The sequence below is a fragment of the Pinus tabuliformis genome, chromosome 1_2, assembly GCF_031772625.1.
Source record: "Pinus tabuliformis cultivar Carrire ecotype Pingquan chromosome 1_2, CPIR1, whole genome shotgun sequence".
NCBI lineage: Eukaryota > Viridiplantae > Streptophyta > Pinopsida > Pinales > Pinaceae > Pinus > Pinus tabuliformis.
The window spans coordinates 62,322,224-62,339,333 of NC_142298.1; positions in this window are offsets into that span (position 1 = coordinate 62,322,224).

Here is a 17,110-nt window from a genome sequence, read left to right on the forward strand (position 1 = left end):
GTGTTTTGATTCCTAAGAAAAATTGGCCCTTGGGCAAGGGACAAAACCCTAAATTCATCCCTATCCTAAAATTTGTTGCCCATAGACCCTACAATACCTCCCTACATCACTATTAAACCCATCCCTACTCTTACATTATCATTTCCTAGTCCCTAAACACTTTTCCCATAAAACCCTAAGACCTAGGTTTCTAAAATCCCTAGGCAGCATCTACCATAAACCTGTAAATTAATTTTCATTCCCAACTCCCTTCACATTTTCACCTCCTATCACCTCCCACAATTCCATAATCCACCACCTCATCTCCCTAAAATTTTGTAGCCCTAACCCTATTCCCTAGACCTATTTCCACCTCCCATTCCCACCTACCTTATCACTAGGATCTCTTGAACAAACACTATGGAGGAAGACAGAGACTATATGGAAGAGGAGGATACATAAGAAGAAGAGGGTAGATAATAGAGGAGGCCACACAAAGGATGCAGAATCCTAAGGCTGGAGCCCACTAACACAAATGAACTCATGGCTTCACCAATCGCAGTCTCATGTTTTCAATATGTGGGTTGCTTTGATTTTTGGAAAATGATTGAAAGAGTTCATCATCACCTTCTGTTGACCAGAATCTTTGCATCAAACTTGAAAGATAATCAAGTAATCCTAGCAGGAGTGACCTTCAATTTGTCTACTTTTATCATTTCTTCTACCACAGGGATTCGAAACATGGGTGAGAGGTGGTTTAAATCAAAGGATTTGGAGGATCAATGTTATGAACCATTCATCAAACCACTGTACAAAAATGAGAGGAGGGTGTTCCCTTTTAGCTACCTTCTTAATAGGTATGCCCTCATGATGAAAATCATCATGAAGTACTTCTCTTGTGAAGGTAGGTTCTCTAGGCTCTACACCTACCGTATCAGATTGCTTATGAATTTCACAAGGGTCGAATTCCTCAATATTCCACACCATCTGTTTAGAAGTATAGAAAAATGGCCTCCATTGTGCATAAGAGAGATTATGACCAGCAGATGAATAGCCTTTTCCATCACTCATTGACCAAGATCATTGTCCTTCATCACCTTGATCAGCTGCATATTTCATGGGACAATTTCATTTCCAATGACATTTTCACTACTCCACAAGCTCCACATGCTAAAGGTATGCCTTCTTCATCTCATCGCCATACCTCCTCCATCTTAGCCCACTACTTCTATTCTGCCATCTAATTAGCACCCTTAGTATCATCGCCATCATCACCATTTCATGATCATGCAGGGTCACCTAGTAGAGTTGAGGTCATCAGGCCTAAGAGCATAGATGTCAGCACATTGGCACATACTTATCATAGAGGCCACAGGCAGGTGTTTTCCCCACAAATTGTGGGAGGAGCCTTGCCTTCTTCATCAACAAAGTAGGTACACAAAGGTAAAGAAAAGATGACAGAGGTAGAGATGCAGTAGCAGGAGGAGGACCTCCATGAAACAGAACATGATTTCGACTTGGTTGACCTAGGTGAACATGATGACAGTGAGAGCACAAGAATTGTCATCAAAGAAAAATATGCACTCATCAGGGAGCTCCAGATCAACTTGGAGAGGGAAAAATACATCATGTCATATTATGAGCAGGAAAATAAGCATCTTGAGGCCAAACATGAGGTCGTGGAAATCAAGCTCATCAAAGCAAAGAGGGAAGCAATGAAAGTCAAGGATTTGCTAGAAGAGGCCTATGACAGGTATGGTGAGCCTGAAGAAGAGCAAGAAACTAGAAAAAGACCTAGAACTAGAGGGCTGAAAAGAGCTCTAGAACTAGAGAAGAAAAAGGAAGTTGAGCTTGCTAATGAGCTCACATTGAATGAGCAATTTGCCATCTTGGTCAATGAAAACCGGGAGCATTGGCTTGATAAGGTCAATAAGAATATAGAGAAGCTCCTAAACAAATCTAACTAGCAAAATGAAATTCAGAAGAAGATGGAAAAACACTATGCCAACAGAGAAAGGATTGATAGGGCAAAACTCAAAGCTGCAAAGGAAAAAATTGAAGCCCTAACCAAGCAAAAGGAGGAAGATAAACTTGAAATCCTTGCTGAGGCATCACTCATGGCCTAACACACCTCATCAGCATTCCTCAGGCTAAAGTTTGAATAATTTTGAGAAATTTTGGAAAATTTTGGAGTTTTGTGCATTTTTGGCAATTTGTGCACGAGTCACACTGTTGAAAGCGTTGTGCCCTAGGTGTTGTGCTTTTCCTAGGGACCTCCAAATGAAAAATGTCCACCAACATTGGATTTACAAGGCCAAATATAGCTAGGAAAACCACTTTGCTAAGCGTTTTGGGGTAAACTGGGTAGTCAAAATGTCAAAAACCACCCAAAAAATCACGTTTCTGCCTTGTTTTGGAGGCTGGCGATGCGCTTCTGATTAGTCTTGAGAGAATAAACTTTTCGAGGGTCAAAACTTGACCATTTTTGAAACTAAGTGTATATCCGGAAACTCAACAGGCGAATATTTTCAATGATCTATCCTATGCTCAATTTGGACACTAGGAACCCCCTCAAAAGTCTATCTAAAGTTTTCCCTACGCTTACAACAGTGGCGCTACGCTTTTGACACAAATTTTCTGAGTTTCTTCATTTTGTAAATTTTCTCAGCTTTGACAATTTCACCTTGACAAATCATATTTTTACCCATGTAATTGATGGATGTAAATGTAATAATGATGTTTTTACTATTACCTAGGGTAAATACATTAGGTGAAAACTCTTTTGGTGATGTAATGAATTAGTTTCCAAAAAGTGAGGGATGAGTCACTTTGACCACCCTACACTCTAGATATTAGTTTAGTTTTAGGTGGAACCACTCCTCCTCTCATGGATTTGACCGCTGAGGTTGGGAGGAGTTTGTTTGAGCCCTATATCATGTACTTTTTAGTCATTCTACAAGTTGGACTCCATTGGATATTGTACTAGTGTTTTAGACTTTGACATGGAATATGTTCGATGAGTTGCAACTATTTTGGTGGGATTCCTGTGGCATGGTATTTTGATATTGTTTCTTATTTAGTTACATGTGTGTGAATGTTTTGTATCTTCCATGATCCATTTCACTTCTAAATATGTTTTATTTTCAAGGTGTGATAAGCAGAATACATCTTCTATGCTCTGTTTTTGGAAATCATCATAATTTGTTTCATATCTTCAGTTTAAGAAGAATTTGTAATTTTCATGCTCTTTTTAGCACCTCATCAGTCTAAACCATTTCATCAATATACTACAAAGTGTTAAAGTACTTTCCTACCTTGCCCCATTAGATGACTGCAATTTTGATTTTCTTTTGCCCTAACCTAGTTCACTCTCTGACCTAATTCACTCATCCAGTGACTACCCCAATCAAATCAAATCAAAGCCCTGAGCTACTATATCTAACCTAAAACCCTAATCCATCCAGCCCTTTTGGCTATGATGCTTTGGAGAGATCCCTCTCCAGCTTGGTAGGGCTCGCTACCAACTCAAAATATTGATCTGTGGTTACCTCAGCTAGACTCTTCCTCAGTCTTAGAGATCTGGAGGAGTGATAACATACTGGCACCATTGTCGAGGAAAAAAATGTTCATTTTCCTTGGGTGTACAACTAGTTTTCATCGGAATTTGGTCCTTTGGATGATGGGACTAAGTTTCATAAAGGCTGATTCCATAATTGCAGTGTCAAGAGTGTAGAGTTGGCTTCTAGGAGACAAACAAGACAAAATTCCACATCCTGATCCAGTTGATTCAGTCGAAGATATTCACAGCTTGTTCAAAAAGAGAGGAAGTTTGGAAATCACAAGTTCAATCAAATTTCATTCCATTGGTAAGCTTTTGATCATTACCAATTTAAATTTCTCTATTGGAGACTTTCCTTCGCTGTGAAATTTGAAGATATCTTTGTTCCTCTCAAAGTCTCAGGTTTTTTACTTCACATAGACTTTGACCCTATTAAGATACTGTCTCCGAAAAGATATACCAAGTCAAACCCTAACCCAAATCCTACTTCTCCGGTTGATGATACTAAAATATTGTTAATAAAGCCTAAAGTCCCTTTCCCCGAGACTAAAAGCACAAAATTGGAAAGGACCACTTCCTTGCCAGATCAGATACTTAGTATTGAGGATATTCCTTTTGACATTAAATTTGAGCTATCCCTATTTCGTTCGAAGTCTGAGTCTTGTCTTACAAAGGAAGTATTTGATCCCATAAAGTTTGATTCATACCTACCCACCTCAAAGTCTTTGTTTAATCAACCTTCTGCTACTTCTCAGTCTTCAAAACTTGAGCACGAGGTTTGGTCTAATTTTGAGAAACTTCAAAGCCTAGCCAATCAATTACAAATTACAATGGAAAAATCCTATATTCAGTATCAGCTTGAAATCTTATCTTCTGCCATACCCCCTACTGCACCTCCAAAAACATCCGTATCGCCACCTCCATCTTCATCCCAACCAAAACAACCCATTGTAGTTCCCATTCACCATCCCCCAGCAGTCATGGCAAGATTTGCACCCTTATTATTACCTGGTCAGTTGGCAGCTTTACCTCAGACCTATGGCCATAGACTTCCTCTTTTTGATGGCAGCCCGAGAGTCACAACACAGCAACATATTGACAAAATGGTTGATTTCATTGACTTAGAGGAGGTTGATGATGACGATGCCAAAATGAGACTAATGGCTCAAAGTTTTTCTGGAGATGTGAAAAAATGGTTCCATGGTTTGGCAGCGGGCTCCATTGATACCCCTCAGAGGTTAAATGAGTTTTTCCTAGCCAGGTGGCGGGAAAAGAAAAATCCATTGCAGATCTTGGAGGAATGCAACACATTGAAAAGGAATCCTAATGAGATGGTTCATGAGTTCACTATAAGGTTTAATCAGATCTATAATATCATTCCAGATAACATGAAACCAACACCTGATTTGGCGCTTCAACATTACTCGGATGCCTTTCATCCGAAGATGGCTTATCAACTAAGGGAAAGAGATCCTACAACTATGGAAGAAATGCAGAATAACACAGTAATTGTGGAAGCGAACTTGATGGTTAAAAAGTCTCAATTAAAACATGAGAAGCCGAAAAAGAAAGTAACCATAAAAAAAGAACCTTCTTCTTCCACCAATCTTAAACTAGATGCACTGATCAGAACCATGGAGAGGATGGTCAACCGGATGATAAATTCAGATATACGTTAGGAGCCACAAGTTAGAAATCCAAATTCAGACACCCTTACAGCAGAATTATGCTCAAGGAGAGTTTGATGATGAAACAACCCTAATTGTCGAGGAAAATCACTTCTTCAGGGAAGATTAGCATCCCATTTTCTTGACTGAAAATGAGAAGTATGTCGAGGAGACGGAGGATCCTAAGGATGAAGACTACATACTGGCGAATGACAATGCATTGGAAACTCAATCCGATGATTATCAAAGAGGATACTTAAATGCACTCAGCTCTCAGCAGAAGAAATATTCCTTGAGGAATAGATATGTCCCAATCACTCCCATTCAGAAAAGGACATCGCAGCATAAAGATACCCAACAAAAAACAAATCCTCAAGGTAATCAAAGCAAAGGTAAAGAGCTGGTAGCAGCTAACCAAAGCAAAGTTAATCAGCCATCTACAAGCAATCCAAACAAGGACCATGACAGTCAGAAGAAGGATCAGACACCAAGAGATCTGCCCGAGAAAAGAGACATCATCCAAAAAGAGGTAGACAAATCCAGCTCATTCAATTTAGAAACTGAAATTTCAAAGTTTAAAGTGTCAATCCCTCTTACTGAACTTTTCAAAAATAGCCATTACAAGTCTGATATAGTTAAAATGATGAAAGTTGACCCTATGTTCGACATGGTTAATGTTGAAGATGACCATCCTGAATTGGTTTTTCGTCCAGCCATAGATGGTCAGTCAGAAGATAGTGAGGTTCCTCGATTTTACCTGAGTCTAAGAATCCATGAGTACATTCCTCATAACTCCATGCTTGAAACTGGAGCCTCCCATAATTTAATGCCCAAGGTCATCATGGAAAGGATGGGTCTAGATATCACTCGTGAATACCATGACTTGTACTCTTTTGATTCTGGTAAGGTTCGTTATCTTGGTCTAATCAAAGATTTGGTAGTATCCCTGGACCAAATCCCAACAAAGAATGTTTTAATGGATGTGGTGGTAGCTGATATACCACCATGGTTTGGTATATTATTGTCAAGATCTTGGGGAGTGAAACTAAGAGGCACACTACAATTAGACTTCTACTATGCCACCATCCCGGTTTTCGGACAATTGAGGAAATTGTACCGAGAAACCAAAATGAAATTCATGATAAATAGCAAGTATAAGCCCAGTAATCATCCTATAAATGTTGTACATACAGATTTAGAGTCATTTATTTTATATAATGATAGTGGACTGAATTATGTAGATAGTTAACTTGTGGAAATTAAAGATGTACCAAAGATTTCCAATTGTATAAGGACATTTTCAGATTAGGAAAAAGAAAAGATGCCAAGTTCATCTGAACAACCATTGGACAAGAAAGTGAAAGGCTCAGAAAGGCTATCAGAGAAGGTAATGGAAAATTCAAAACAACTTGAAGAGAAAGTTCAGAAAATTGACCCAAAGCAGAGACCAGATTTACAGCCCTTAGAAGTGGAGCACGGTCTTTGGACCATGGACTTTGATCGTGCTCTCAGGAAATATGGGGCAGGCATGGGCATTTGGATTCGAAGTCCACATCATCAACAAGGTGAGCTCCTTCATAATGTTATATTATGCTCATACAAGTTAGCTTTTGATTTCACGAACAATGAGGTAGAGTACGAAGCACTGATCACGGGTTTAAAGATCTTGAAAAGATTGGGTGCACGAAGAATTTCAGTGTATGGTGATTCAAAACTTGTGATCAAGCAAGTTAAAGGAGAGTATCAAGCTCACCATCTGTGGATGAGAAAATATAGAAATTTTGTTTTAGATATTTTGAGAATGTTTCCGGAATATACACTTTCGGTTGTACCAAAGAGTCAGAATCTTATGGCATATTCTTTGGCTACAGCTACAAGCAATTTCAAAATCCCCATTTTTCAAACAAGAAATTTGAGATTCATGTCAAGCATCGGCCCTCTGTTCCTGACAACTTGTGATATTCGCAAGTATTCTGGGATGACAAGTAGGTAAATAACTTTCTCCAGAGTGAAGGAGAGTTTGAGAATTGTTCCATGGATGAAGTTTACAACAAGGATGATCAAGTCATCGAGGCAACCCAAGTTGATATATTACAGCTAAAGGACAACAATATTCTGAAAGGTCTTGTACCTTTGGAAGACTTGTTTGATCAAGATGATGTAGCAAGGAAGCCTACATTAGTACCTACTGAGAAAGGTGTGGAAGACGTGAACATTGGAACAACAGATAAACAAAAAATGATCAAGCTATCCAAAACATTATCTCTCGAGGTAAAAGAAAAATATAATCATTTATTTTCTCAATTTTCTGATATTTTTTCATGGGATTATGTAGACTTAAAGGAGTATGACAAGAAAATAATTTAGCATACCATCCCGATTAAGCCTGATCAAAAGCCCTTTAGACAAAATTTAAGAAGGATTAACCCAAGGTTGCTACCATCCATAGAGAAATAAATTAACATACTTTTCAAGGCACGCATCATTGTTCCCATCAGATTTTCGAATTGGATATCAAATCTAGTCCCGACGAGAAAAAAGACTGGAGAGATTAGGCTCTGCATAGACTTCAGAAACCTAAACAAAGTATCTCTGAAAGATAATTATCCGCTTCCCAAAATGGACCAGATCCTTCAGAGAGTTGTCGACGCTTCCTGACTGTCACTTTTGGATGGCCACTCTAGTTACAATCAATTTTTAGTGCATGAAGATGATTAGGACAAGACAACATTCACCACACCTTGGGGAACATTCAAATATGCAAAAATGTCATTCGGTCTAAAAAATGCAGGGGCCACTTTTCAGCGTGCCATGGACATAACTTTTTCCAATGAAAAAGATGTTTTCTTGGTTGTATACTTAGATGATGTAACAGTGTCTTCACATTCAGATGATGAACATTTGCATCATTTAAGAGTCATTTTTCAAAAATGTAGAAAGTTCGGGATCTCTCTCAATCCGAAGAAAAGTTTGTTTGTTATGGAGGAAGGCAAACTTCTCGGCCACATCATTTCGAAGGAAGGCATCCGGATTGACCCTTCATAGCTAGAAGCTATTCAGCAAATTGATTTTCCCCACAATAAGAAATAAATCCAAGCATTCAATGGTAAGATGAATTTCTTACGCCGATTTATTCCTAATTTGGTTGAACATCTTAGAGAAATGACCAATATGTTGAAAAAGTATAGTGATGTGAAGTGGTCCGAAGAAGCCTGGAAGTCCTTTCATGCAGTAAAGCTTGCCTTAACCACTGCCCCTATTTTAATCACTCCTAATTACTTTGATGATTTTATTATATTTTCTTTTGCTTCTGAGCATACCATGGCAGCAGTATTAATGCAGAAAAGGGATAAAATCGAGCTTCCAATATCATTTTTTAGTCGCAACATCAAGGATGCAACCCTTAAGTACAACATCATTGAGAAATAAGCCTTGGATTTGGTAAAGGTGGTGAAAGATTTAAGAGTTTACATTTTACATTCGCATACTCTTGCTTATGTGCCTAATGCAGCGGTAAAGGAAGTTCTTGTGCAGAATGACCCGGAAGGTAGAAGAGGTAGATGGATAGCAACCTTATTAGAATATGACCTTGAGATCAAGCCTACCAATCTGATCAAGGGTCAAGGCTTAGCCAAAATCATGGATGAGTCAAATCTCAATGCTCTAGATATCAACCTTGTAGCTGCATTATCCGACAATCAAGAAGAAGTAGATCTCATTCAGGTATCTGATATCTTTCTATCATCTCCATGACATTCTGATATTATTTATGTTTTGCAACATCTAAATCCCCCTCTAAGCATGTCTAAGGCTAAGAGCAGGTCATTGAAGTTGAAGGCTTCTAAATATTGCATTATGGACAATTCACTTTATTGGAAATATCCTGGAGGTGTGTTGTTGAACTATTTGACCGAAGATGACTCTAAAGAAATAATAAATGACTTTCACAAAGGGGATTATGGGGGCCATTTGTATTGGAAGACCACAGAAAACAAAGTACTAAGAGTGGGTTACTATTGGCCCACATTTCTTGCAGATATCTACAAGGTAGTGATGAGTTGTCACGAGTGTCAAGTTTTCCAAGGTAAAAGAAAACTTCTTCCTTTTCCTCTACAACCTATTTCAGTTCATGCACCATTTCAATAGTGAAGCCTAGATTTCATAGGCAAGATTAACCCATCATCATCCGCACAACACAAGTGGATATTGACAGCGACAGATTGCTTTACCAAGTGGATTGAAGCAATTCCTACCAAGCAAGAAACAGATTCAGTTATCATTCAGTTTTTAGAAACTAGTATCTTGTCCCATTTTGGTTGTCCCAATAAGATCATCACAGACAACACGAAAACATTCAAGTATAAAAATATGACTGATTTTTGTGACAAATACAACATTAAGTTGGGACATTCTACAGCATACTATCCACAAGGAAATGGTTTGGCCAAGTCCTGCAATAAATCCTTAATCAACATCATCATGAAAATGTTGGAGGCCAACAAAAAGAATTGGCACAAAAATCTGATCAATGCATTATGGGCAGATCGGGTGAGTAGTAAGAAATATCTTGGACTTTTCCCTTTTCAAATTGTGTATGGAGTAGATATTGCTTTCCCTTCATCATTAGCAGTCCCAGTAATGAAATTGTTACAAGAAGCGGGAAGTGAAGAGAATGATATTCAACACTGGATCAATCAAATGATTCACCTACAACAGACACGAGATGAGGTATTTTAGAACACCTCTAAGCTTCATGAGAGGATAAAGAGAATATATGACTAGAAAATAAAGAAATATGATTTCGAAATTGGAGATGTGGTGCTTCGTTGGGATGCCAGAAATGAAGACAAGGGTAAGCATGGAAAATTCAAAAATTTGTGGAAAGGCCCTTATCAGATTTCAACTTTCCGAGGACAAAATTCTTTCTTATTGGATGAGATGAATGGAGAACCATGATTAGGAGGACTAGTCGATGGTATGCTCGTTAATAACTATATTTTTTGAGATAGGCCAGTTTCATTGTACATAACAATTTAATTTTCTACAAAGCGTGAAGTAGAAAATCATTGGAGTTCGAAGCCCGAAGTGAAGGCCATGGAGCTTCATTGATTTTCTTCCATTTTCAAAGTTCAGTCTTCAGATAAGTAACTCAGTTTTGAGCCAGTCATGCATTTCAGTTTGATTTTTTGACCGTATTGGCCCACATGGTTAGGCACTTGGTCTACGATGTTCTTGACACCTCCAAGGAGCTTCCATCCCCAAAAGGCCGATGTTAGAGTCTGTATATGCATACTACCATCAGTGATTAAAAATCCTCTTATATATCATATTAGGGTCCCATTTTGAAATTTTTGTCATTCCACCTAGGTCCTCATTTAAAAATTTACTCACTCATGGTAGCCCTATGTCAAAATCTCTTCTCTCTCTCAAAAATCAATATTGGCCCACCTTCATGTGTCTTACTGATCATACATTGACTATAAAGGCTCATTTCATAATGTTTTGTGTCAGTCAAGTCCACATGGAGTCTATTCATTCAAGGTCCCATTACACTGTCGTCGTAGTATAGTGGTGAGTATTCCCGCCTGTCACGCGGGTGACCCGGGTTCGATCCCCGACAATGGAGCCATTTAGGTTTTATTTTTTTCAAGGTCCAATAAAACATCATTTCACTGCTTAAGGTCAACAAAACTATGAGAGTGAACAACATAATATCCCTTTTCAGTTAAAAAGTACTTGCAAGCATGTAACCGTGGTTGCCAAAGCTCTAATTTTGATTTCAAGTAATAATTTCGTTTCAGTTTGTAATTTTATTTCAAAAGCATAGATGTAATCATATTTTTTATATTTATGTAATTTTATGTCATTATATGTAATAAGTAACTTTTCCCAAGCTATGAACTCAATTCCAAAATTCCAAAGGACCAAAATTCAAAGGTCAAAGTATTCCCAATGTATATCAAGTGATCAATTTGATAAAGAAAAGTCAAAGTGTAAAGGTATAGGTTCCAAGAGTAAATTGAATGATAAAAGGAAGAAAGTGGGTCCCAAGGCCCAAAACATCAATTTCATGAAGTATAAAAGCCACCAAGACATCAAAAGAAAATCCATTTTCACTCTCAAAGGTCGAGCTCACACTCCCTTGGCTCAAAAAGTTGATTTTATAGGCTCAAAGGCGGAAATTTTCTTGGCGTTGCACTTAGGAAGAATGTGCTGCACTTAGAAGGGATGCGTTGCGCTTTTGCCCAGTGAAGCCTCGAAAGTGCTAAAACACCTCGAAGTCCTCTCAAAATCTCAACAAGGCTTTGTTTACTCCTCTACCAAGTAAGTAACCCTATTTTCCACCCATTTTCACTTGCAAACAACATTTCTTTTTAGTGTTTTGATTCCTAAGCGAAATTGGCCCTTGGGCAAGGGACAAAACCCTAAATTCACCCCTATCCTAAAATTTGTTGCCCATAAACCCTACAATACCTCCCTTCATCACTATTAAATTCATCCCTACCCTTACATTATCATTTCCTAGTCCCTAAACACTTTTCCCATAAAACCCTAAGACCTAGGTTTCTAAAATCCCTAGGAAGCCTCTACCATAAACCTATAAATTAATTTTCATTCCCAACTCCCTTCACATTTTCACCTCCTATCACCTCCCATAGTTCCGTAATCCACCACCTCATCTCCTTAAATTTTTATAGCCCTATCCCTATTCCCTAGACCTATTTCCACTTCCCATTCCCACCTACCTTGTCACTAGGGTATCTTGAACAAACACTATGGAGGAAGACAAAGACTATATGGAAGAGGAGGATACACAAGAAGAAGAGAACATAGGAGGCCACACAAAGGAGGTAGAATCCTAAGGCTGGAGCCCACTAACACAAATGAACTCATGGCTGCACCAATGGCCGTCTCATGTTTTCAGTATGTGGGTTGCTTTGATTTTTGCAAAATGATTGAAAGAGTTCAACATCACCCTGTTTTGACCAGACTCTTTGCATCAAACCTTAAAGATAATCAAGTAACCCTAGCAGGAGTGACCTTCACTTTGTATACTTCTATCATTGTTGCTGCCATAGGGATTCCAAACATGGGTGAGAGGTGGTTTAAATCAAAGGATTTGGAGGATTAGTATTATGAACCATTCATCAAACCACTGTACAGAAATGAGAGGAGGAGGTTGTTCCCTTTCAGCTACCTTCTTAATAAGCATTCTCCCATGATGAAAATCATCATGAAGTACTTCTCTTGTGAAGGTAGGCTCTCTAGGCTCTACAACTACCATATAAAACTGCTTATGAATTTCACAAGGGTCAAATTCCTCAATATCCCATACTATCTATTTAGAAGTATAGAAAAAATGGCCTCCATTGTGCAGAAGAGAGATTATGACCAACAAATGAATAACCTTTTCCATCACTCATTGATCAAGATCATTGTCCTTCATCACCTTGATCAGTTGCATATTTCATGGGACAATTTCATTGCCAATGACATTTTCACTACTCCACAAGCTCCACATACTAAAGGTATGCCTTCTTCATCTCATCCCACTGATCATCATGTTGAAGCCATACCTCCTCCATCTCAGCCCACTACTTCTATTCCTCCATCTGATCAGCCACCCTCAGTATCACCACCATCATCACCATTTCATGATCATGCAGGGTCACCTAGTAGAGCTGAGGTCATCAGGCCTAAGAGCACAAATGTGAGAACATTCGCAGCTACTTATCGAAGAGGCCACAGGGAGGTGTTTTCCCCACAAATTGTGGGAGGGGCCTTGCCTTCTTTATCAAAAAGAAGGTACACAAATCTAAAGAAAAGATGATAGAGGTAGAGATCCAGCAATAGCAGGAGGACCTCCATGAAACAGAATAGGATTTTGACTTGGTTGACCTAGGTGAACATGATGACAGTGAGAGTACAAGCATTGTCATCAAAGAAAAAGATGCACTCATCAGGGAGCTCCAGATCAACTTGCAGAGGGAAAAATACATCATCTCATATTATGAGCAGGAAAATAAGCAGCTTGAGGCCAAACATGAGGTCATGGAGATTAAGCTCATCAAGGCAGAGAGGGAAGCAATGAAAGTCAAGGCATTTCTAGAAGAGGCCTATGACAGGTATGGTGAGCCTGAAGAAGAGCAAGAAACTAGAAAAAGACCTAGAACTAGAGGGCTGAAAAGAGCTCTAGAACTAGAGAAGAAAAAGGAAGTTGAGCTTGCTAATGAGCTCACATTGAATGAGCAATTTTCCATCTTGGTCAATGAAAACTGGGAGCATTGGCTTGATAAGGTCAATCAACATCTAGAGAATCTCCTAAAAAAAGCTAACCAGCAAAATGAAATTCAGAAGAAGATGGCAAAACACTATGCCAACAGAGAAAGGATTGCTAGGGCAAAACTCAAAGCTGCAAAGGAAAAAATTGAAGCCCTAACCAAGCAAAAGGAGGAAGATAAACTTGAAATCCTTTTTGAGGCATCAACCATCACCTATCATACCTCATGAGTATTCTTCAGGCTAAATTTTGAAGAATTTTGAGCAATTTTGGAAAATTTTGGAGTTTTGTGCATTTTTGGCAATTTGTGCACGAGTCACACTGCCAAAAGCGCAGCGCCCTAGGCTCTGCGCTTTTCTTAGGGACATCCAAATGCAAAATGTCCAACAACGTTGGATTATAAGGCCAAATATAGCCAGGAAAACCACTTTTCTAAGCTTTTTTGGGTCAACTGGGTAGTCAAAAGGCCAAAAAACACCCAAAAATCATGTTTCTGCCCTATTTTGGAGGTTGGCGCTGCGATTTTGATCAGTCTTGGGAGAATCAAATTTTGGAGGGAAATAACTTCACCATTTTTTAAAGTAATCATATATCTGGAAACTCAACAGGTCAATCTTTCCAATGAGCTATCCTACGCTCAATTTGGGCACCGGGAACCCCTTCAAAAGTGGAGATGAAGTTGGCACTGCGCTTAGGATAGTGGCGCTGCGCTTTTGACACAAATTTTCTGAGTTTCTTCATTTTGTAAATTTTCTCAGTTTTGACAGTTTCAACTTGATAAATCATATTTTTACCCATGTACTTGATGGATGTAAATGTAATAATGATGTTTTTATTGTTACCTAGGGTAAATACATTAGGTGAAAACTCTTTTGGTGATGTAATGAATCAGTTTCCAAAAAGTGAGGGATGAGTCACTTTGACCACCCTACACTCTAGCTATCAGTTTAGTTTTTGGTGGAACTGCTCCTCCTCTCATGGATTCGACCCTTGAGGCTGGGAGGAGTTTTTTTGAGGCCTATATCATGTACTTTTTCAGTCATTCTATAGGTTGGACTCCATTGGATGTTGTACTAGTGTTTCAGACTTTGGCATGGAATATATTGGATGAGTTGCAGCTATTTTGGTGGGATTCCTGTGGCATGGTATTTTGATATTGTTTCTTCTTCAGTTACATGTGTGTGAATGTTTTGTATCTTCCATGATCCATTTCACTTCTAAATATGTTTGATTTTCAAGGTGTAATCAACAGAATACATCTTCTATGCTCTACTTTGGGAAAATCATCATAATTTGTTTCATTTCTTCAGTTTAAAAAGAATTCATGGTTTTCATGCTCTTTCTAGCGCCTCATCAATCTAAACCATTTCATCAATATACTACAAAGTGTTAAAGTACTTGCTTACCTTTCCCCATCAGATGTCTACAATTCTAATTTTCTTTTTCCCTCACCTAGTTCACTCTCTGACCTAATTCACTCATTGAGTGACTACCCCAATAAAATCAAATTAAAACACTGAGCTACTATATCTAACCTAAAACCCTTATCCATTCAGCCCTTTTGGGATGTGATCCTTTGGAGAGAGCCCTCTCTAGCTTGGTAGGTCTAGCTACCAAGTCAAAAGATTGGTCTATGGTTACCTCAGCTAGACTCTTCCTCAGCCTTAAAGATTTGGAGGAGTGATAACAACTGGAATTCGATTCAGATTCCACCCTTTTGCTACACCCATTACCTTCCGAGATGGCAAGGGTCGTATGAGGGGGACGATCTTGTTGAGATTGGCACTAATCCGAGTCCTTGTATGTTTGGTTGAATTGGTCAAGATTGTCTTGGGGAATTTCTGCCATTCCATCATTGACCTAGCTGCGAAGATAGGAAACCATTACCCGTTCATTAGAGTCGAGTTGGTACAATTTTACATCATGCTCCAAGTCATGGAGAATTTAGGCGAGGACCTGTTGTATTTCTTTTCTTTTTGGTTGCCCGTCCGGGGACTTACGTTTACTTGGCTACTTCTGCTTAGGGTTTTTTGGATCGACCACAACCTCCATGGCCGCTTGGGGTGGAGGTGCCTCTACAAGTGCTACTCATTTCTCTTTCATGCTCAAATAGGCTAATATGGAAAAGTGGTTACTGGGGGGATATTAGGGGTCAACGGAGAAGGGCCCGGTGCATTCTAAGCTAGGCATCATGGCGCTTGGGAAGGAGGGACTTTAACGAGTGGAGGACGTTGCTTAGGAACTTCTTGGAAGCCCTCAAGGGAGGTAGTCAGGAGAGGGGAGCAGGAGGAGTGGCCTGGTGAGGGAAATCCCGAAACTAGTGTCCATACTCATGACAGAGTCTGCATTTGAAAGGAACGTGCTCATATTCTAGAGGTTGAGACTAGATTTCATCCTGTTAATCTATTTCTACATATTCTGACACGGGTTGGGATATATTCATGTACATGCAGATGCGGGCGTAAGAAGAGAACCTCTGATGCCGAGTGATCTCTGAGACTTGAACAAAATCATCGATTGAGTTGCCGATCGATTCCAGAATGTCCATTTCCCAAAAGTCCTCTGGCAGAGAATATAGTCGCACCCAAATGGGAGCTGCAAGGAACTATTCATTTTCTTGGTTATAACAAGGTTCCCAAGGGAGCATAAAGAGGCCAACACTATTCATATAAAAGGGCCCATTGTTGAGAACGTTCTTGCGTTCCTCTAAGTATTCAAATATGGCTATGAAGAATCCCTTGGGTCGGAGGCGGAGGTCAAATGGGGCTTTCAACTGCCATTTGAGTAGGATCCAACGGAGTATGTCTGCCTCTCAGGGCCAAATGCCCATGAATTTGCAAATGATGGCATGATCTTGCATGAACTGCCTAGATTGTTCTAGGCGATGATTCAAGATCACTACTCAGAGATTTCTTGTGGCCTTAGGGAGGTATCGACCTTTCAAGCGCGTTTTCCATTGGGCTCCCAGCATTGGCAATTCAGGTTTTTTTCCTTGAGCGTTTCCTGTGCTTGTTGAGGAACGTGCATTCGAGTGATGGACGTCGGTTAAAATGGATTTGAAGGAGGGGGCCAACCTGCTTCCCTAGGGAGAGCGTGACATGGGACCGTGAGTCAGAAGGCAACATGAGGGACAGCGGCAGAGATGTGTGTGAGCAAGAAACTCGGCACTGCAAAATGTGGGCAGCGGGTCCGAACCCTTGCACACTGTAACCCTAGCACAGTGAAACCCTAGCAAAGCTCATAGCCCAACCTCTTTAAAGTAGAAAACATATATCCATTAAACTCTTTATATATTTATTTTTATTATATATATAGATAGATTAGACTAAGGTAAATTTAAGAGAATATATATATATATATATATATAATCATAATTTTTTATATTAGTATTTAAAATGTTATATGTCAATTCAATATTAAATAATGATGAATTACAGATATCCCTAATTATTTATGATTCACATTCTATATATTAATATATTAATACATAGCTGAATCACTTAAAAGTAGAAAACATATATCCATTAAAATCTTTATATAATTATTTTTATTATATATAGAGAGAGATTAGACTAGGGTAAATTTGATAGAATATTATGTTTAACAATATATATATATATATAT